General features: G+C 47.4%; 1 protein-coding gene across 1 annotated transcript in view; it reads right to left on the reverse strand.

Annotated features, from left to right (window-relative positions):
• LOC119861738 (LIM domain containing preferred translocation partner in lipoma) overlaps positions 1 to 7,221 on the reverse strand; it is a 523,166-nt gene extending 515,945 nt beyond the window's left edge. Inside the window, exon 1 of the mRNA XM_043491737.1 lies at positions 6,996 to 7,221. The gene's annotated coding sequence lies outside the window, so the exon portion shown is untranslated. The remainder of the gene's footprint in view (positions 1 to 6,995) is intronic.
• Between the last annotated feature and the right edge of the window lie 14,156 nt (positions 7,222 to 21,377).

The following is a 21,377-nucleotide window of genomic DNA, read 5'->3' on the forward strand; positions in this document are numbered from 1 at the left end:
TCATTTTTAAAGATGGAGAAACCAAGACACAGAGCTGGAAGGAAAGTTAGCAAAGGTAACCCAGCAAGTCAGAACTGGGACTAGAACTCAGGTCTCCCAAGTCACAGCCCACTATTGTCTCAATAGGCCAAGCTATCTCACTTCCATCCTTGAGCAGCAGAAGCTAAGCACTCTCCAGGTATTTGGAGCAAGGTACAACAGGACAAAATAAGATCCTCTGACACTGGTCATTACCAGGCATTGAGTGCAGTGAGAAGGGGTCTGAGGAAGAGAAAGGGTGTAATGGGAGGTTAAGAAGAAAAGGTACTCAGGAGAACATGTGTGAGAAAGGGTAAAAGACCCAGAAGGAAAAAAGGAAGAGGATAGAAAATTATAGGGAGAGAGTAAGTGGGAGATGGATGGAGAGAAGGTAATATATAAATAGAAGAATGCCTGTTAGATCTGGCCCTTTACTTCATCCCAGTTGGAGCTTTGCATACAGTTGATGTGGGTTGAACGGGAGCTGGTTGAGAGATGGGTCCCCCCCATGGAAAATTTCAACCAAGAAGTTGTAGTCCACATTTCCCATGGAAAATTTTCATTTTTCAGCAGAAGTTTGAAAACAAACATTTCAAATGAAATCCCAAACACTTTGGTTTAGAAATGCAGCTGCATTGCCTTATGGGAGTTGTAGTGCAGGTGCCTCATGCTCCCATTCTCCTCTATAGGCCAGGCTCCTTGGTTGAACTATATCTCCCATGACGCACCAGTCTTCACTCTTGCATCGGGAAGTGAATCATGAACATCCCTGGCCAGGGTGCATCATGGGAGATGTAGTCTGGCTGGGGACCCCAGCCCACAGAGGAGAATGGGGAAATGAGGTAATTGAAAAACTCCTCTCATAAGGCAACACGGCCTTTTCAAATAAAACTATTTCAGCATTCAGACAAAATATTTCGATTTTGGAGTGTTTGGGTTATTTGAGGACAATTAGGAAGTGTTCTATGGAAAGCAGAAACTATGCACAAAACATGTTGAGTTGAAAGCACATTTTTCCCCACAGAAAACCAGTTTTGACAGAACATTTTGGACCAGCCCTTATCCGAGTCCATTTCCTAATGAGCAAGGGTCCATTTCACAAAAGCCATCACCTGCCACATGAACCACTTGGCCGCCTCGCTGGCGGGCTCAGCAGGAGACCAAGGGTCAAACGGGTCATGGAGACTGAACTGGCCTTTCCCTACCCCTCTTGAGATGGTGGCTCCAGGAGGCTGAGGCACATGAGTGGGGCAGTTTGGGGAAGGCCTGCTCTGCAGAGAGATGGCTTCACTGTCCAGAACCCTCAACCCTACATCTTTCACCAGCGTGAAAATTCACCTAGGAGCAGACATGGTCTCACACTGCACATGCTTCTCCTGCAATTGAGTCTTGGCTCAGGGCTGCAAGTATTAGTGACTTAATTTCCTCTGGCCCCAGGCATCCTGGAAAATATCACACACACACAGCGCAGCTTCAACTCCGGAGATGGCAGATAGTGACGGGTATCTCATGCCCCATTGGGTACAGTAAGTTCCACGCAATCACATTAAGCCACCACACTAGCTTGGTGAGCCATTTTAACAACACAGAACGTGTTTTTGCAATGTCCCAGCGAGGGGAGGAAACTCTTGTCCAAACACATTTTTAATCCAAATTGCATTTTTTAATTGAATTGGAGCTCTACAGCATATTCCGATCTTGATCCCAGATCAGTTCAAAACAAGAGAGGTCTGAGAAGCCAGGTGGTTCTGGGGGTTGGCAATTGATTACAGGAGACTGATGCCTCAGGTCACAGGTTCACTGTTTGACCCAGGTGGTAGTAAATGAAAGTCGATACCATCCAGGGGCCGATGCGACATGACTGAGGTCTCGTCCAGGTCTCTGAAAACCAGCACCCATATCACAGAAAAAGCACAACTGGAAACAATCATCCCCTTCAAAGGCAGGCTCAACAAAGGCGCCAAGGGCCAAAGGGGCCATGGAGACAGGACTCTGTCCACACGCCTGAGATGACACCTCCAGGCCAGAGTTGGGGAGCAGGCATTGAGAGATTGGCATTGCTGCTGCCTCTACTTGTCTCTACTTGCGGGGGGGAGGGGAGAGGGAGGAAGTGATAGCTCAGTGGTTGGAGCATTGGCCTACTAAAGCCAGGGTTGTGAGTTCAATCCTTGAGGGGGCCATTTAGGGATCTGGGGCAAAAATTGGGGATTGGTCCTGCTTTGAGCAGGGGGTTGGACAAGATGACATCCTGAGGTCCCTTCCAACCCTGATATTCTATGATCCTGTGCTCACACGGATGTCAGCATCTCATTGCGCTGCTTTCGCCAGCTCACAACTCACTTGTGGAATTGTTTCCACCCTCCAGGTTTTGTCTTCAGTTCTTAGCCCCCTGGTCAATAACTCCCAGATCCACACGGAAAAAGCAAACCACACAATGACTCTTTGCTGGGTTTCATGACTATCGCTTTGACTGACACCTGCCCATCAATTTATCCCCCGATTTCCAGGCTAAACTAAGAAGTCAATCCCAATATTCTTTCATCTCCCCAGTCCTTCCAGAATCAGACACCAGACTGACTGTGGAGAGCAGTTACAAAAGTCCAGCTGCTGCTCAGTGCAGGATTTCAACACTAGAAAGAACTTTGCAGGTCTCCCAGATTATCTGGTCCAAGAGCCTCCCAAGCAAAATCAGCACTGGAATCGCCCCTATTCATAGCCTGTGTTGCCTCCCACCTTGCTCTTCTTTTTCAGACTTGGGGGCCCAAATGTAGGCACTTAAATAAGAGGCCTGCAGTGCATTTTCAAAAAGCATCCAGCAGTTTTGAACACCCGGGCTCTTATTCGGCTTCCTCCTTCATGCACCCAAGTTTTGAACGTTTTGGCTTGCAAGTTTTGACCTTAAATCTATGAACTAAGTTTAGCCTGCAGAGGAAATGCTGCTAGATGAACACTCCTGGAGGCAGAGGTCCCCCATTTATCCAGAGAATGGCTATGACATGGCAATTCCCATGCAAGACTGCCCCACACAACCACCTATCCACATGCCTCCCCACTGACCTGGAGGGACCACTGCAGAGATTTTAAGGAAACTCATTCTCTGAGACACCTTTCAGTCTCTGGCCTTTCAGGCGAGACTATCGGCAAGAGGGACAAATAGCGCCAATAGCAGGGGTGGCTTTTAGGAGGCAGACCCTGGATTGAGCTGCTAAACTCACGTTGCAGGCCAAGCAGCAGCCTTCACATCCTTCCTTACAGCATCTCTCTTACAGCTCACACCCCTCTGGCCTTGAGCAGGCAAGGGGCAAGATGGGACTTCTCTCCTGCTCACCTCAGTCTCCCACATTGGTCAGTTTCATCCATGTGTTACATCCTGGCAGGTTGTTTGTGAGCCCTCTGACGCAGAGTCTTGGGTTTGTTGCTCATCTATACAGAACCTACCACACTGAGACCTTGATTCCCAACTGTGGTACCTAGGGATGACTTTAAAATACCAGGACTTTTGGTCATTGTGGACCTCTGCCGGATTTGAAATGCAAACTAGAGTCCTCCCCATCCCACCCCTTGTCCCCTGAACGATCCAATGCCTCAGTTTGTTTGCTTACTATTAAAAACACGCTCCCCCCCTTTCCAAACAAACCCTTTCCGCTGGAGGACAAGTTGACATAGTTTGTGTCCTTGAGTGTGTCAAAGAGCAATGCAGAATGTTCCTTTCCCATTACACCACTTGCCTTATCAGACCAGCAAAGGCCTGGGTTTCAAGCATGGCTTGGTGCCAGATGCGACGTGTGCATCGCCACATACAGTTCATGGAATACACACAGGCCGCAGACTACTCTCCGTCGCCCGCTCCAGAAAATTGCTGCCTCTTATTCCTCACAGACAAACGTACAGGGCTTAGCTCTGGGAGACAGATCGTGAGAAATGAAATGACATTTCAACAGAGCGACTGAGGGACTTTCTGTAATTTGCCCATTGAAACACAGGTCCAAAGCCTCAGCTGGTGTGCACGGACTTCAGGGGCACGGCATCCTTTACATGCCAACAGAGGATGGGGCTCGGAAGGTTGTTTCCTCTGCTCTGATCGAGAGCATTAACGTTGAGAATTTAACCTGCTAAACCATGACTCCACCATGGAGAGAGAGTCAGAGTCTAAGGCCAGAGAGAACCACCAGATCTAGTCTGGCCTCCTATATATCATCAGTTGCTAAACCCCTCCCAGTCACCCATGCACCAAGCCCAACAACCAAAGTTAGACCAAAATATTACAGCCCTCAGAAGACTACCCTATGGCATGCCACAGGGAGAGAACAAGCGGGAACGAGGCCCACCAATGCCCAAGGGTCTTACAAGGGCAGGGAATTAATTGAGATGCACCCAGATGATTCCTGGAGTGGCTGTCAAGCTGATCTATAGACCCAGAGATCATTTCCAATATTGCCAAGGATCCCTCTGGGATATCTATTGCAACATCACCATCCTGAGTCCCAGCAAGACGTACTTTGTTGCTGGACACCAACAACTGACTAACCTATTTCGACTTTCATCCACTGATTTGGAAACTGCATATAGAGCATAGATGCAAGTTCTCAGAAACATATATTGTTTGCATTTAGGTCTCAGCTAGACAGAGTCAGAAAGTTGGCTGGATGCGGAATCCGGATATTCTTTCCCATGACTGAAGTGAAGGCCTTCCCAGCCCTCTCACCTTCTACCACGAATTCTCATCTTTCCCTTCACTCATCTCAGAACTCAAAGTAATCAGCAGTATCACCAGTAGAACTCTTCAAACTGTTGGTCTTAAATAAGAGTCATTATAAATGGAACCCTACTCGTTTTGTTGGCAAATCGTTTGAAAACGTGTCCTGATTTTCTGTCCGATATTTGTTCCTCCCAAGTATCCTCAGTTTCCAATAACTTTCAGGCTATAGGTTGGTCGCAAACAGTTTGCCTTGACTAGTAGTTATTTGTGCTGTGCAGTTCATCACCAGAATGATATCATGTGCTATTCTCTCTGCTGCCTGTTGGACGAATGAATTTTTTTTTAAAACAGAACAGCAGCAACAGAGATCAAATTTCAGGCATGAATTTTCAAATGACCCATCAAGCTAAAATTTCTGAAACTTTCAGGATTTGCAGATATCAGCAGTTGCCTGGAGGCTTGCAAATAACTGTCTACTTCAGGTACTTATCTGGCCCGCACCACAGTAATATCTGAGCACCTCACAATTGGTAATGTATTTATCCTCCACATTCCTTGAGGTAGGGAAGTGCTGCTACCCACCCCCATTACACAGATGGGGAATTGAGGCAAAGAGATTAAGTGACTTGCCCAAGGTCAAACAGCGCAAGGAACTGAACATGGGTTTCCGGAGTCCCAGGCTAGCATGCTAACCACTAGGCCACCCTTCCTCTCTAATCACAGTAAGCCAGGTTTGGTGCACTCCTGAAAATATTTGTAAACCCTTTCGACTGAGATTTTCCACAAGTGCTAAGAGAATGACATGCCCAATTCCCCTTGAAAGTTAGGAGTTAAGGGCCAGATTTTTAAAGCAATGTAAATTCCATTGATTTAAATGGGAGTTAGGCACCTAAATGCTTTTAAAATCCATCCCTAGGTGCTTAACCCTTTTAGACCCCTTTGAAAATCCTGGTTCTCACTGTTTGGCCAACTCTAATCATCAAGTTGCAATGCCACCTGGCTGGATTGCCTCCCAGAGTAACAACATCCCGCAAAAAAGAAAAGGAGTACTTGTGGCACCTTAGAGACTAAAATTTATTTGAGCATAAACTTTTGTGAGCTACAGCTCACTTCATTGGATGCATTCTACATCCTGCAAAACTCAGAAGTGAGAACTGGCTAGCAGGACCCAGGATCACCTGGAGATCAGGACAATACAGGAGATTCTAGCACAAGAGGGATAACCAAGGACCTGATCCAAACCCACTGAAGTTGACTTCAGCCAGCCTCTAAAAGCAGAGCACTAACCCCTAGTCTCTTAGGCTGGGCCGTGATGGCTTTTCTTATTTATTTATTTGTAAAGAGACAAACCCTGAATAGAGTTTGCACAGCTGGAATGTGAATGAAGTTTCTGCAGAAAAGCCACCCACCCCTGCCCCACTACACTGGCAGCAGAGAGACAAAAGTTGCTAGAATTTGATCACACTTATTATTAAATCTTATCTTTAACCATCTCTCTGGCTATTGATTTCTAGCCAACTATTAACTAGAAATGACCTTAGAGACTTGAAAATAACTGGGGAAGTCAGTAAACAAAGGGGAACCCAACAACATATGAAGAGCAAAGGTGTTTACCGAGGTCCCTCTCACTCCTGCTCATTGCAATAAACTGGAGTTCGGTAGTTTTCCATTCCAACACCTAAGCCAATAGACCAGTGAGGCGGGAGTATGTGCCAGCTACTGGCTACCAGAGGAAAAGTTCAGGTTTTAGAAACAGGTACATCGTGCCCTAAGCCTGAAAGGCTCAAGGCAAAAACCAAAGGGGAAGAGAAACATTTGTGGAGCTTGACTCCACCAGCTCTTACCCCGGGTCTGAGGTAAACAGACATGTCACGTTATACACAGGCCTACTCGATTCCACTAGGACACGCAAGTTCATTGTGTATCAGGTGTCACACACAGCAACTTTTTGCTATTTAAAATCAGATTGGGAAAGGAAACGCCTCTAGACTTAGGAAATCCAGCATTTATGAGCCTAGGGCTTACATTTTCAAACACAGTTTCCAGGATTTCAGGGGGGAATACTCTTCCCATTATATTGTCAGGGAATGGAGGTGCAAGGAAAGGGCATTACTGGCCCAAGGTCACACCAGTGGCAGAGCAAGGAACTGAACCCAGGTCTCTGAGTCCCAGGCCTGCAAGAGGCTCTTTTACAATTCTGGGGCTTGCAGCTGGTGTGGAAAGTCCCCTAGAGGAGCTATCAGAGGGCAGGGCTTCTCCCCAGCTTCCAAAGACTCACCCTGTCTCCTTGGAGAAGATTTATCCTCTTGACCCAAGCAACAGAAAACAGTCTTTACTCACTCCTTTTTCCTCAGGCTTCAGGCACTCCCCTCCTGGTAGCTTCCCAATTCTAGTCAGCTCAGCTACCTCCCTAAGCACCAAGCCCCTTGCTTCAGGGACCCACCATAGGACTTATCTGCCCTTCCCCAGACACAGCCTGTCCCAATCACTCCCTTCCATCCCCTAATTTCCTGCCTTCTGGCAGCCCTTTATAGACTCCTTTAATTGGCTGCATTGGGCTCACCTGCTCTGACACCAGGGAGCTAGGCCCAGTTCTACTTGATCTGTTTGCCTAGAATTGGAGAGGCAGCAACAATGAAAAATAACTGGCGAGAGAGGAGGATGTGATGAAAGCTTTCCTGGATCTCAAAGGCTTGGATGTACGGCTTAGTTCCAGTCACCATCCATACACACCAGGATCTTTTTTCCTTCTTGCTATTAAGGGTGGAATTACCCTCTCCCAAAGGGACAGACACACACAATTCTTGGAGGGGAAAGTATAGCTTTAATGGCAGGGTGTTTGGTTTTTTTCCAGGAAAAAGAATGAAATCATCCATTTACAATGGACAAATTACAAGCACTAGAAAGCACCCCAGGAATGTGGAGAGAGCCGCTCTATCACACAACTGGTGTGGGGGAACTTATTGATTAGCCTTGTAAACACAGCTGCCAAATCAATAGCAATTTCTGGAAATGCCTGGTATTTATTTGGTGCAGCTTGTACAATGAGGATAACAATAGAAGTACTTAAGGAGCGCATCTCCCGACACCCTTGCTCTGAGCCCCTTACCAAGAGCGTACATAGAAAGGTATAACAGCGCCATGAGCCATGACTAATTAGCTACACGTTTAAAAAACCCAAATGGAAACCTCAGCCAAAGCAGCAGCACCTACACAAGGGACCAGACCCAAGGGCTTCTATTCAGGCAAGCTTCCATTGACTTAACTTGAGAGTATTATTTGAATAAGGGCTCAGGACTTGGCTTGTTTGGCTCTAATATTTTAAAGACTCAATTGCTTCCAGGAATAGGCTGTAATAGATGATTAAGATGGTGGGTGGGGATGGGACGTCTAGCTTTGGGGAGTGGAGAATGAAATTGACCTTTGTGTGACTCACAGTGAGAAACTAATAATAGTCTTGGGTTGGACCAGACACGCTCTGCCAATACGCTTCTGTCTGCCATGCCCTCACGCATCCAATGATGGGCTGGTAGCTAGAGCTCTGTGAATGCATCTTGAGCTGGACCGTCAGCCAGCCCAGCTCTGCCCGTGCACCATCCATCCTGAGCCTGCAGCATCTCTCCACCAGGTATTTCTGTGCTGGTGATGCACAGAGCTCTGACAATACACCTCTCTGCCTTGACCTTCGGCAGGTGCAGAGCATCTCCTGAGCAGATGGATGCTCCTGACTGTATTTTTTCATTAAGATTTCTCAAATCTATTCAAGTTCTTATTCTGCTCCCAACATCATGGGATCTGGTCCTTTGAACAGCCATTGGATTTGAAGCCCCAGAGATCCAATGCCAGGGAGAGGAGGACAGTATAAGGACATAGATCAGACAGAAATAGAAGCTCTCCCATTAGCTTCAGCACAGACCTCTGTATCTCAGATTGCTGGGCTAATGAACACACTTCCAATCTGGCCTAGCAGCACTCTGAGGGTGAGAAGAGCATCAGTCTCTCTAGCACAGGGGCTCTCTCACACCCTTTCTTTATAGCTAGATGGGCATAAAGATGCGGGGGGGGGAACCTTTTGTAGTGATAATCAAGGTGGGCCATTTCCAGCAGTTGACAAGAACGTCTGAAGAACAGTGTGGGGTGGAGGGGGGAATAAACATGGGGAAATAGTTTTACTTTGTGTAATGACACATCCACTCCCAATCTCTATTCAAGCCTAAGTTAACTGTATCCAGTTTGCAAATTAATTCCAATTCAGCAGTCTCTCATTGGAGTCTGTTTTTGAAGTTTTTTTGTTGAAGAATAGCCACTCTTAGGTCTGTAATCAAGTGACCGGAGAGTTTGAAGTGTTCTCCGACTGGTTTTTGAATGTTATAATTCTTGATGTCTGATTTGTGTCCATTTATTATTTTACGTAGAGACTGTCCAGTTTGACCAATGTACATGGCAGAGGGGCATTGCTGGCACATATCACATTGGTAGATGCGCAGGTGAATGAGCCTCTGATAGTGTGGCTGATGTGATTAGGCCCTATGATGGTGTCCCCTGAATAGATATGTGGACAGAGTTGGCAACAGGCTTTGTTGCAAGGATAGGTTCCTGGGTTAGTGGTTCTGTTGTGTGGTGTGTGGTTGCTGGTGTGTATTTGCTTCAGGTTGGGGGGCTGTCTGTAAGCAAGGACTGGCCTGTCTCCCAGGATGTGTGAGAATGATGGGTCGTCCTTCAGGATAGGTTGTAGATCCTTGTAGATCCCACCAGCTGAAGTGAAGAAACACATTGACAGAGCCAGAAGAGTACCCAGAAGTCACCTACTACAGGACAGGCCCAACAAAGGAAATAACAGAACGCCACTAGCCATCACCTTCAGCCCCCAACTAAAACCTCTCCAATGCATCATCAAGGATCTGCAACCTATCCTGAAGGACGACCCATCACTCTCACAGTTCTCGAGAGACAGGGCTGGAAGATGACTCAGGAGGTCAAAGCAGGACCAACCCCCTGCTCAAAGCAGGACCAACACCAACTATGTGGCACTTAAGTGCTCTGGGTGTATTTATTAACACCTGATCTTGCTTGTTGAATCAGTAAAGCGTCCCTCACTTAAGAGCTGCTTTCTTCCTTTGCTGCTAGCCTGGATCATCACCGCAGCTCCCGAGTGGCCTTTCCAAGTGGCTAGTGGCATCGGGCTGCTAGACCCAGATCCCCAAAGCTATTTAGCCTCCTAACTTCCAATGAAAGAAGTGAAAGCTAAAAACCCGAGTGCCTTAGTGACCTGCATTGGGTTAGATGCAGTGACTTGAGACGAATGGCCTCTCTAGCCTCTTAACACTCAGTCCAGCTATCCATGGAATCTATGGGAATGTATGGATTGGGTCTCATTGTCGCTAACTTCTTGTGTTGCCTTGGCTAGGGATGGACTGAGACCACTGCATGGATTTCACTTGTGACTTGGGCTGAACATACAACTGGTCTCCTACTATTCAATATCTTCCATGCAGCAGTGGATGGCCTTTTGCCGTATTACACCAATGCTATTGTTGGCCCATGGCTTTTTTCCTTGGTTTCCGCTGTTATGCCTACAGATACTGCCTCTCCTTTAGTTCTGGGAGGGGGTGTGGTGTAGTTGGTAGCACATGGGGCTGGGTATTAGTGTTTCTGGATTCTGTTCTCAGCTCTGCCACTTGGACAAGTCACGTCTCCTGTGCCTCAGTTTCCCCATCCGTAAAATGGGGATGGTACCTTCTTCCCTTGCAGGGGTTTGGATGCTTAATGAATATTGGTTAAACCCTCTGAGGTCCTAGGCTTAGAGTTGCTATGTACTATATGTACAAACTAATCTCTCAAAGTAATTAAGGGAATTTGGGTAGAGGAGGGGCTGGGGAGGGAAAGGTATAAAACTAAGGACATTACAAGGAACACTCCCTAGCTTGATTTAGATCCAGATTTGCCTACATCCCATGGAAACTGGGCATTGCTTCACTCATTTCTTGTTGTAAATAGTTGACATGAGAAATGCTGACTCATAAGTCTGGGGTTACAGGAAAGGAAACTTTGTTTCTTGGTTAAGAAACAAATCCCACAGCCTTGGCAGCTTCCTCCCCTGCGAGCTTCTGTTGGATCCCTCCTTTGCAAGCCCTCTGCCACACAGTGTGCCTGGTGGTTCCTCTGACCTTTGCAGCCCGGTGACCGATAAGCAGGTGGGGGTGACTTTTCTACAGTGGTTTATTTCTGTCTGTCATTCTGCAACAGGGGAACCCAAACCTTGTTTGTCTGGGAGTCTCCAAATCACACACGCTTGAATAGAGCAGAGCTGGGTGCAGCATCCTCAGTGCTAACCCACAGGTATGCCCCTGAAGAGATTACAGGTCCTAGCATGTAACGCTGCCTTTCACTTATTGCTCGGCTCAAGGGGGAGCACTGCATGCTGGGACTTGAAGTGACTGCAAGCCACAGCTCAGTGGCTATAAAAGGCAGGGGGAGCAATAGGCTGCATGTAGTTGGGGGGGATGGTCACATGTTGGTCCCCCTGTTATTATTATTATGATGCTATGGTAGCTCCATGAGGTACCAACCTCAATCAAAGCCTCACTGTGCTAGGTGCTGTACGGAGACACAGATTGAGAGATGGGCCCTGCCCTAAACAGCTGAAGGTCTAAATAGACAAGACAGACCCAAGACAGGAGAAAGGAAGTATTATTATCCTGTTTTGCAGGTGGGGAATTGAGGTCCAGAAAGACTAAGGGCTAGCTCCCCCAACTGCCACTTCCAGCACCTAAATCCAAAATTAAGATCCTCCAGACCCCTGCTCAGTGGTTCCCTAACCCTCTTGGAATGAAATTTCTGCTGCTGGGCATATGCAAAACCACCTTAGTCCTGGTACCTCATGGCTAACCTAGCCCGTCCCCCTGCTTACCTCAGCATCAGGGCCTGATCGGGCCCTGCACACAACAGAGCTGGAAGGCGTGCTGCCTTCCAGGGCCTAACGCACTCAGCTGGGATGTGGGTTCAAGTCCCTGCACAGCAGAGTGGAAATTTGAACCTGGTCTGCCATGTTCTCAATGAGTGCTCTAACCTCTGGGCTATAGGGTGGAAAGGGGAGTGTGCAGCAGGCAGACAGGGCCTCCTCCAGTCAGTGTCAGACAGACCTGACCTCCCATTAGGGCCTATTTGCCTTTAAGGGGTGGAGTGTAGGCAACACCCCCTCTCCTTGGCATCTCCCATTGGCTTGGTTGGGTGGCTCCTGGCTCAATGTGCTGGCTTGTGAATTCTATTCTCAGGCACCTTTCTACCCCTGCCTTGTATAAGGAGCCCAAGCTCCTAACTTGGGGCAGTACTTAACTTGTAAGTAGCAGGATACCTAAAAGTTAGGGGTTGTAACACCAAGTCTAAGTCCCCTCTGTGGATCTAACTCCAAGTGATTTGCCCAAAGTCAGCCAGGAAGTCATGGCAGAGCAGGGACACTTCTGAGTCAGAGTGTGCCCCACCCCCCGACTACCCTTCTTCATATCATCCCCTATGGAGATTGCTTCATTTCGTCTGTGAGGCGCCACTAGTTGCTGGGTTTTTGTGAATTTATATATAACTTTTTACCAGACTCCTCTGCTCCTTTTGTGTTTCATCTCCTATCTTTCAAACCAGCTCTATTCTCTGCCTACTTTATAGAAGGGAGAAACCAGGAGAACACGATCCCAGAGCAAGTGGCATTAACCACTCCACCCCTTTGAGAAAATTCAGCCCCATCACACATTTTGGAGCTCTTTCTTGAAGCCCCTAGGGATATAGTCGATTTAATGATGTATTATGTTTAGTATGGTCATGCCGAAGGACCAGCCAAGAATGAGGCCCGATTGGCTTGGGCACCGTTCAACAGAGCAGTAGATAATCCCCTGCCACAAAGAGCTTACAGTGTAAACAAACCACGAGTGCAATATTTATCCAAGCAAAGCGTACAAGCCACATCAGAGCTTGTCTTGGTCAATGGGGGACTGAGCTGGGGAATGAGTGTCTGCATAAATCTGACCACCTTTAGGGTATGCTGAGAGACCCTCTTCTTGGAGCAAGCTGTCTCAACATAACCAGAATGAGCAGGAGGAGACCGGGAGGAGAAGAGAAGAAAAGAACACACAATGTGGAAGTATAGTCCAAGAAAAGCCTTCTCCACCATGGAAGGGAAAAGACTTCATGAAGTTCACCATGCAAATCTGATTGACTGGCATAGGTGCTTAGTTGCTATAGTGATGGGTGCTGGAGAAAGCCCTCCAATAGACAGGCAGATGGGTAGATTAGAAAGTGGAGTTTCACTGGTTTAAATTTGGTAGGTCATATCTGAACAAGTGTGTATGAAGAAGTGTGTGTAAAGTGTTCCCCTTCACCCCCAAGGAACATTCCTCCTCCTTAAAGATTAATGAGCAGTAGAATGGCAGGGGACACTCAGCAAAGGGTGGCTCTGCGAGCACAGTCCAAACCAACAGAAGTTGCCTATAGAGCTTTCCTTCAGCACATGCTCTGTGCTACCTTGGGCAGGTGTGACATTCCCTTCTGATGTTATCGGGACCAGTGATCTGCTAGGTCACTACAATCCTCGACTCTGGGAGCTGGCCTTACCCTGCTCTGCTGTGAGAACCCCCACTCCTGGGCTGCTCACGCACAGCCTCTGGCATGTCAGCTGCTCCCAGCTACTTGCAGACGAATGACACTAGCCAATATCTCCGGTCCTGGACACAACCCTGGGAACCTCCATCTTGCAGTGTCCAGTTATGCCTGCTGGATGCTGCAAGTTTATATAAGTTCATCAATTTAACAAATAAATTGATATGTACCAGGCTTGTTATCCCAAGGGGAGCTTCTGACACATTTCAAACCAGACGCACTGCTTCAGGTAGAATAAACAAACAGATTTATTAGCTACAAAGATAGATTTTAAGGGATTATAAGTCAAAGCATAACAAGTCGGAGTAGTTACCAAAAGAAAAGAAAATATAAGCACTCAGTGTAAACTCTCAACCCTATTAGACTGGGCAGTAACTAGATGAAGCAGTTTTTCTCACCGCACTGGATATTGCAGTCCTTAATATACAGGTTTGTTTCTTAAACCTGGGCCAATCTCCTCTGTTGGAGTCTTGTCTTCTTCTCCGTGTCTTGGTTGCTTGCAGCATAGGTGGGGGCAGGAGAAGGGCCCAGTATGTGTCCACTCTGTCTGTTTTATACCCTCAGTCCATGTGCTTGGGGAGCACAAGTTCAGGCATGTCTGGGGACATTGCTGAGTCTCTCCAGGCAAGATTGAGCAATTCCCCTGGTGAGGCTCATGCAGGTGAGTCGTTGCATTGCAGCTCCCTTGCTGGACAATGGCTGTTGATGGGTTGACATCCCACCCGGGCGTTGATTACTTTCCTTGATGTTGCCTCTGGGGAGCTAGTATCTGGCTCATTCCCAAATTTAGAGCATGTTTTAGTGACAGTCATACAACACACTTCTCATAACTTCATGTGCATTAATGATACACATCTATGGATAGAGAAATGACTTTCAACAGATCATAACCTTTCCCCTGATACCTTACAAGGCATGCCTTATATGTAAGATCATGATTATATGAAAATGAGGAATAGGGGGTTACAGTATGCTCTCCCAAGGTATAGAATGTCACAGCAGGGGACCAGCGTCCATTAGGGCCCTGTGCAAATGCTGATCCAGGGGCTCATGCTGTCACAACCAACCCATTTCTCACATGGGCCTCCTGGAGGGTCCCAGGAAGGGGGCATGTTATGCCCTGTTCTGGCTGTTCCATGTCCCCATCTGGGCGTGCGACCTCAGTGATGTTCTCCAGAGCAGGACTGGATGGAGGTGGGAGGGGAAGGGACAATCCAACAACCACGTCTCCTCTGTGGTGGGAGGGCAATTGCCAGTTCTGACTAAGCAGCTCTTGAAATGATTTGCCTGGAGCCGGCACACGATTTATGACTGTGGGAAGTGAGACTGAGAGAGGGACAGGGGATTGCACCAACCAAGGAGTTTCATTTCCTTTTAGCCAGGCATCCCTGCCAGCTGAAAAGCATGGCAGAGCTGCCGGACGAGCTGCGGGCCCTGGCTCCGTATAGTGTCCGTTTCTCTATCCGGGGCAGCACGGCTGCTGTTATGTCTCAAGCTTGCCTAGTCTCATAGTTCACAGCAAACTGGCCACAGGGATATTCAGGAGTGAATTCAAAATGGCCATTGAGAATCAGCAAGGCGAGGGACACGGAGTCCACCAGCACTCTCTGAGACCACAGCCTGGTGCTCAACTTCATCAGCGGTGTATTTCACCAAGCTCCAACCACGCGTTGGCACCATTCCAAAACCCTGTCCACTGAGCCTATGAATCACTTGTAGCTACATCCCCTCCCTCCTGAAGCTGTGGTGGGAAAAGTCAATGACCTCTTCTCCTCTGTGAGCCCATCACACCCAGGTGCTAACGAGGGGGCCTAACCATAAAATTCGGGCCCAATTCTGAGCACCATAACATTTGAGGTTGCTCAAATCCATGCCCACCTGGCATACACAGTTGGCACCATTATACTGCCCCACACAACTGCTCAGAACTTTGCTGTGACAGGAGGGCTAGAACCCAGCTCCTTCAACTCCAAAGCGCATAGCTCTCCCTGCTATATGAACAATTGGACAAGCTTTGGCTGTTGGTGGTCACCTATGGCAGACAATTGAGCAGTTCTGAGTCCATCCAGTAGAATGCAGCGACTGAATTTTCCTCCTCACCCTATTGTTAACATTTTGATTTCATATCCTTCATTTGGAAATACCCTCCTCAGTTTATTACAGGATAAATTGCACACTTTACCTTCCAGATCTCTTTTAAAAAAACAAACTCCAGCTGAGTTTGACCAAATGGGAAAATCTTGATGGAATATTCAAGTCAAGAATAAGTACACCTTTGGAATGATTTATCCCCTTCCATTGTTAATTTTTACAGAGAGCGAGAACATTTTGAACGCTTGAGCGGTCTGGGTATCTTTATTTAATGAATGTTTCCAAAACACAAAGCTGATCCAATGTTAAAATATCCCCATGACAAATGTGTGTTAGAAAAACACAAACTTTCCCTCCTCCCCCACAATTCCCTTCCCAAAGAACTGTATGATAGAAGGATTGCTGAGGAATGATGATGGTTGGATGCATGAGCAGCCCTGTCTCAAGTTTAAACTGAGAATATTTCAGAGGGTGTGTATATGTGTGAAGCCTTTTTGTTTGAAAAACTTGTGGTTAGTGACCTTTTGCTATGAATTTCCTCCCTCTTGCCCTTGTGCTGCCGTGGCTGCGTAATGAGATTGAATGTCAGATAGGGGAGTTCAAAGCAAATTGGCTACTGGCACGTTCCCACTGACTACCCCTGCACACACATTTCCTAGGGAACATGGGGGAACTGAAACCAGTGTAGGAAGACCACAGTCTTTCAAGCAACTGTGCTGCATTCAGCATTAGCTCACCTTGTAATGCACTGTTTTGGGTTTTTTTTTTTTTTTAAAAAATTAGATGCATCTGGAAAACAGCAGGCATGCTGGTTGTAAATCATTGCTTGTAATGGAAGAAAATTCTGTGGCTGAACAAGCCAAAGCCTGGGTCGTGTCCCCAACACTGCCACTGACTCTGGGGCAAATCACTTTGCTTTCTGTGTGCTGCTTATTGTCTGCCTATAAAGTGTGTGTGTGTGTGTGTGTGTGTGTGTGTGGGGGGGGGGTAATGCCACCTCCCCATTTCACAGGACCACTGTGATACCTGAGGGTTCGTGCTTGCAAAGTGCTCTGACATCTTCTAAAGCAAGTTACTGTGTAAGCCCTACAGCATTACAGTTATGATGACAGAGGCCTAACTGCATCATCCTAAAGCTGATCAGCACTGTTGCTCTACGTGGGCTGTGGGTTCCAGGACAGCAGGGAAACTCCCCGATTCCCCGTTGTTGCAGTATCATTAATCCAACTGCTCAACATACCAAAGCATGTCTGGCTCCTGCATGGACTAGGCACATCCAAGCTGAAGACGGCTGCAGGGCTGCCAACCATTCCAGATGCACCCTGAGAGGATGCAACAGCTACCCCGCAGGGCATTGTGGGTATGGCACCTGCTTATGCCACTGTTGAATTCAGGTACACCCCGGTTAACATGCAAGCACTGTGCTGTTAAACTTTCCTGGCTGAGTCAAGCAGCATTCACCTGCTGGGCTAGTGAATGTTATGGGTGTACCCAGCTAGAAGGCATCTGCAGTGCTAGGCATCATTCCAGCTGTTTCTAGGGAGACAGGGAAAACAGCCCCTGTTCTTGGTGCATTGAACTGCCATGCTGGTGTCACTCCAGGCATACCCGGGGAGGAGTGTTCCTTCGGTAGCCCAGGAGAATATGCCTAGTGAGCTTCCAGCAAATATTCCAGAAACATGCTAAGCTACTGAAAGTGCCTCCTGATCCCACAGGAATTGTAATGCCTGGCAGCATCGGACCAGCTGTGACAGAGCTTTAACGTACCTTGGGGGGTGAGCAAACAAGAAGGGAATTTCCCCGTGTTCAGTATTTCTCATTTGTGGCCTACAGGGACTCCAACCCCAGCCACACAAACCAACCCCCAAACAGCCGCCCTGTGTTAACAAATGCTTGGCTCTCTGGGATGCTGTTATATAATAAGGGTGCTGTGCGTGTGCATTCTGGTGTGTCCTTCCTCTAGGAAAACATAAGCCTGGAGAAACGACAACAAGGCATATTGTATCACAGTCGCATAACACCCAGGCTGTGAAAATATTGTCTCATTAACCTGGGGCTATGCAGTGCCATATTGCAGGGGACTCAGGGAAATGACAGTATATTGCTTAATTGTGGCTGACTAATACAACTTTATCTGCATTTCCGGCCATTGGCATTGCTCATTGCCACATACCAACATTGGGAAATCCCTTGAGTGTGTGGCTATGGGGCAGGGACAGGGACATGAGAACCTTCCCCCAGCATCCCCAGGGGAAAGGGCTATAAAAGCCCCCTCTAGGGAAAAGAACTGGGGGCAGCAAGGATCAGGGAGGAGAGAATGGGCCAGCTCTGTCTCCAAACTTTGGGGCATTAGATTCCACTGAGACTTCCTCCATCCTTCATCCAGCAGCTCCAGCCGGGCTGGCCTCTAAGAGGCTGCATTTGCAGGATCAGAGCAGTACAGAATGAGCGAGGATGGGGAGGAAGAGAAGCTAGCTGAGTTCCTGCGAGGTCAAATCTTTGGGACACCAGCCTCTCCCAAGATGCCCCCTTTCCACCAGGGGCACATGGAAGAGAAGATCCCAGCATCTCTGGGGAGGTGGCCTTTCAGAGGGCCTTGCCTGGGATTAGGGAAAGCTGGAGGCAGCCCAGCAGAAATGGCCGAGCAGCCTTTGCAAATGCAGTGGCTCTGGTGGTCTTTGCGTTCGAGTCATGAGAGCCCATAGGAGCAATCTCATGAATCCTTTATTCAGACATGACCTCGGACAGCAGCCAGTGCTTGCTCCCCGAGGGAGTGAGCAGTTCTCCCCTCTGTCCGGACAGTGGCCTTCCAAGATGGAGAACGACAACCTTTGATCACTTCACGTCAGGACGCAATGCAGAGGCTAAGCGACAGCGTCAGGACCGGAGCCGGCCAGAGTTATTCAACTGAAACGGTTGTTCGTGAAAAATTGCGTTTTACGAGAGGAAAGATGGCCCAGTGGTGAGCAAGGTAGCCTGGGAGAACCCAGTTCAATGCCCACCTCTACTGCAGATCCCCTCTGTAATGTTGGGCCAGTCATTTAGGGACAGATTTGTAGAGGTATGTAGGTGTCTAGCTCCCAGTGGCAATGGGAGTTAGGCAACTAAATAACTTCAATGATCTGACCCTTAGGGTATGTTTACACCACGATAAAACACTGGTAGCACGGCTGCTGCTGGCCTGGGTCAGCTGATTTGGCGTCACAGACCCGAGGCTGTGGGGTTATAAAATTGCACTGTGGACACTTGGACTCAGGCTGGGCTCTGAGACGCAGTGCTGTAGGTTTTTTAATCACAGCATCGATGCCCCTGCCCCGGTCTCTCTGCACCTCAGTCTCCTGTCTTTACGATGGGATAATAACACTGCCCTGCCTCACAGGGGTGTTGTAAGATTATGAGCTCCCCAGACACTATGGGGATGGGGCCCAGATAAGTATCTTAGATTAATGATGTCAAAGGGGACATTTCAAGAGGGAACTTCCATTTCTGACAAAATTCTTTTGGGTTTTCATCAAAAAACTGATAAATGTTGTCCACACCCTGAAAAATTTCCCTTTTCAGTGGCAAGTTTTGAAGACCAGCTTTGGCAAAAGTTCTTGGATTTGCACCAACTTTTTTACGGGAACAAAAAAACCCCTTTTTGCTGCTCAGTTCCAATCTGAAGTCAGGTAGGTTGTCATTTTCTGCCGGAGCTGATGCCAGAGGGGAAGGTGTGGGGAACAAGGAGATCAGTACCTGCTTGATAGGTCAGAGAATAGCTAAGGGTACTTTAAGAAAAGTTAAGGGGCTGCTGTCAGGATCCCAGCAAGGGCAGTCAGGGCCAAGGGGCAAACCGGAGGCTAACAGTAAGCCAAGGAGTTTATAAACCGTTCCAGGCCAGGGTCAATACCAAGGGTCAGAGTCCAAGTCAGGTTCAGGGTCTGGCTCAGGAGGCAAAGTCCCAATCAAGCCAAGAATTCAAGAGCAGGAAGAGTCATGGCAGCTTCAGAAGATCTTCACTGATGCCTGGGTACTTCCTGGAAGAGCATATAGGGCAGGGAGCCAATCAGGAGCCATGGGGCTGCTACCTGTCAAACCCTTTAGGTGGAACTTCCTCTGGTCCATCCCCCACAGTGGGTCATGGAAAATGGAGTACAGACAGGTTGCAACTGCTGCTGCATGGCAGCCTTGAGATGCCAACTACATGGTGGTTCTACAGGCCTGGGTTTTAGACCTGTGGGACATTACAGTTCCATTTCTGACCCTTTGTCCCAACCTTCACCTCACATTTTCTCCTCTTCCTTTTTCCCCGCACTGGCGTTTATATTCGCTTCCTGCTTCCTGTCATTCACCCTCGCTCCACAAACAAACCAGTACCACTTACAAGCCAGGTGCCCATCAGCACCTTGACCATCGCTGTGTTTTCACCACCCTTCATCTGGTTCCATGTCTTTCAAATTCTAAGCTCTGGGGAGCAGGGACTGTGTCGTCTTCTCTGCCCCGATTCTAATCAGGGCCTTGACATAATATAAATGATTTCTAATAATAATAACAGCCACAACATGCCAGTCAATTACTTCATTAAAGTGGCTTGACTGTGTTTTGGAGACATTTCTGTTCAGTGGGGCAAGGAAAGAGAAGTCTGTCGTAGGGCAGTCGCCTGTTTTAGTTTGAATGCGGTGCTCCAGAAGGGAAGATGACTCACTGAGCTAAATCATTAGGGTGTGATGATCTTATCTAATGAGGAAACATTTGATGATGCCTAAGAGTCTACAGAGAGCACAGAGAATAGGGTTGTGGCCACAGAGGAAATAAAACTTTGAAAGCTTTTGACATAAACAATGCTCAAGAAATGGCATTTGAACTGTTTTTATGAAGAGAGAAGAGTGGGGGAGGAATAGCTCAGTGGTTTGAGAACCAGCTTGTTTAAACCCAGCATTGTGAGTTCAATCCTTGAGGGGGCCGTTTAGGGATTGGGGCAAAATTGGGGATTGGTCCTGCTTTGAGCAGGGGGTTGGACTAGATGACCTCCTGGTCCCTTCCAAACCTGAGATTCTATGATACTCTATGACTTTAACACCTTGTTTGTTCTATATGTAGGTATATGTTTAAACAATCATCTCCTTCAAAATTCAGGACAAAGGAGCCCTCCTCTGAATAACAGATGTAATCTTTTTTGTGTTTCTGAGGTTTTGTTTAGTTTTTTTAAAAGTCAAACTGCGGAAGAGGGTTATTTAAGGGGAATCTTGTCAGGCTGATGTAGACCCAAAATCTAGGTTGCATTAAAACAAGTGTTTTTCCAGAATCTAAGATCAACAGGAACATTTCCACTGTTGTTCTGCCTTTTTTAAAATGATCCAGTTTAAAGACCCCACAGTGTCTTGCAGTCCAGACCCCTCAGCTTTATGTTAGTGCATCAGAACCAGAGAGCAACGTTGACTACAGACACGCATCCCCATTCCCTTTCTCCGGGGTGAGTGAAATATACAAGATACTGCATGACATTATTTATCTCCAGTATTCAAGATCTAGTTACCTGTAAGGTAGGTAAAGAGATTTTTTTTTTCTTAAAGGGCCCAGTCCAAGGGCTCTGAAGTCAAAGGGAGATGAAAGCCTCTGGCACATTAGGAATCCACAGCTGGGGGAGGAAGGTCTGTTTTTCAGTAGATCGCAGATGAGAATTTGGTTCCGGATCTTTCTCAGTTGTCTTTAAAGCTCCTTGAAGTCTTCTGAGTAACTTCTATTTAAATACAACAGAAACAACAAAAATAATAAACATAAATAGACTTTTAACTAGCATCTCTTAAAATACTTACAATTATTAGCACCCCCCTCCCCAGCAAAATTCAGAGTGTGGCCAAATTAGACTCTCTCTGACATACAGAATTGCACCATTTCATTTAAACTGGTTTAGTTAAAATGGTGCAATATCCCATGTGGACAG

Source organism: Dermochelys coriacea, chromosome 9, assembly GCF_009764565.3.
Source record: "Dermochelys coriacea isolate rDerCor1 chromosome 9, rDerCor1.pri.v4, whole genome shotgun sequence".
NCBI classification, from domain to species: Eukaryota; Metazoa; Chordata; order Testudines; family Dermochelyidae; genus Dermochelys; species Dermochelys coriacea.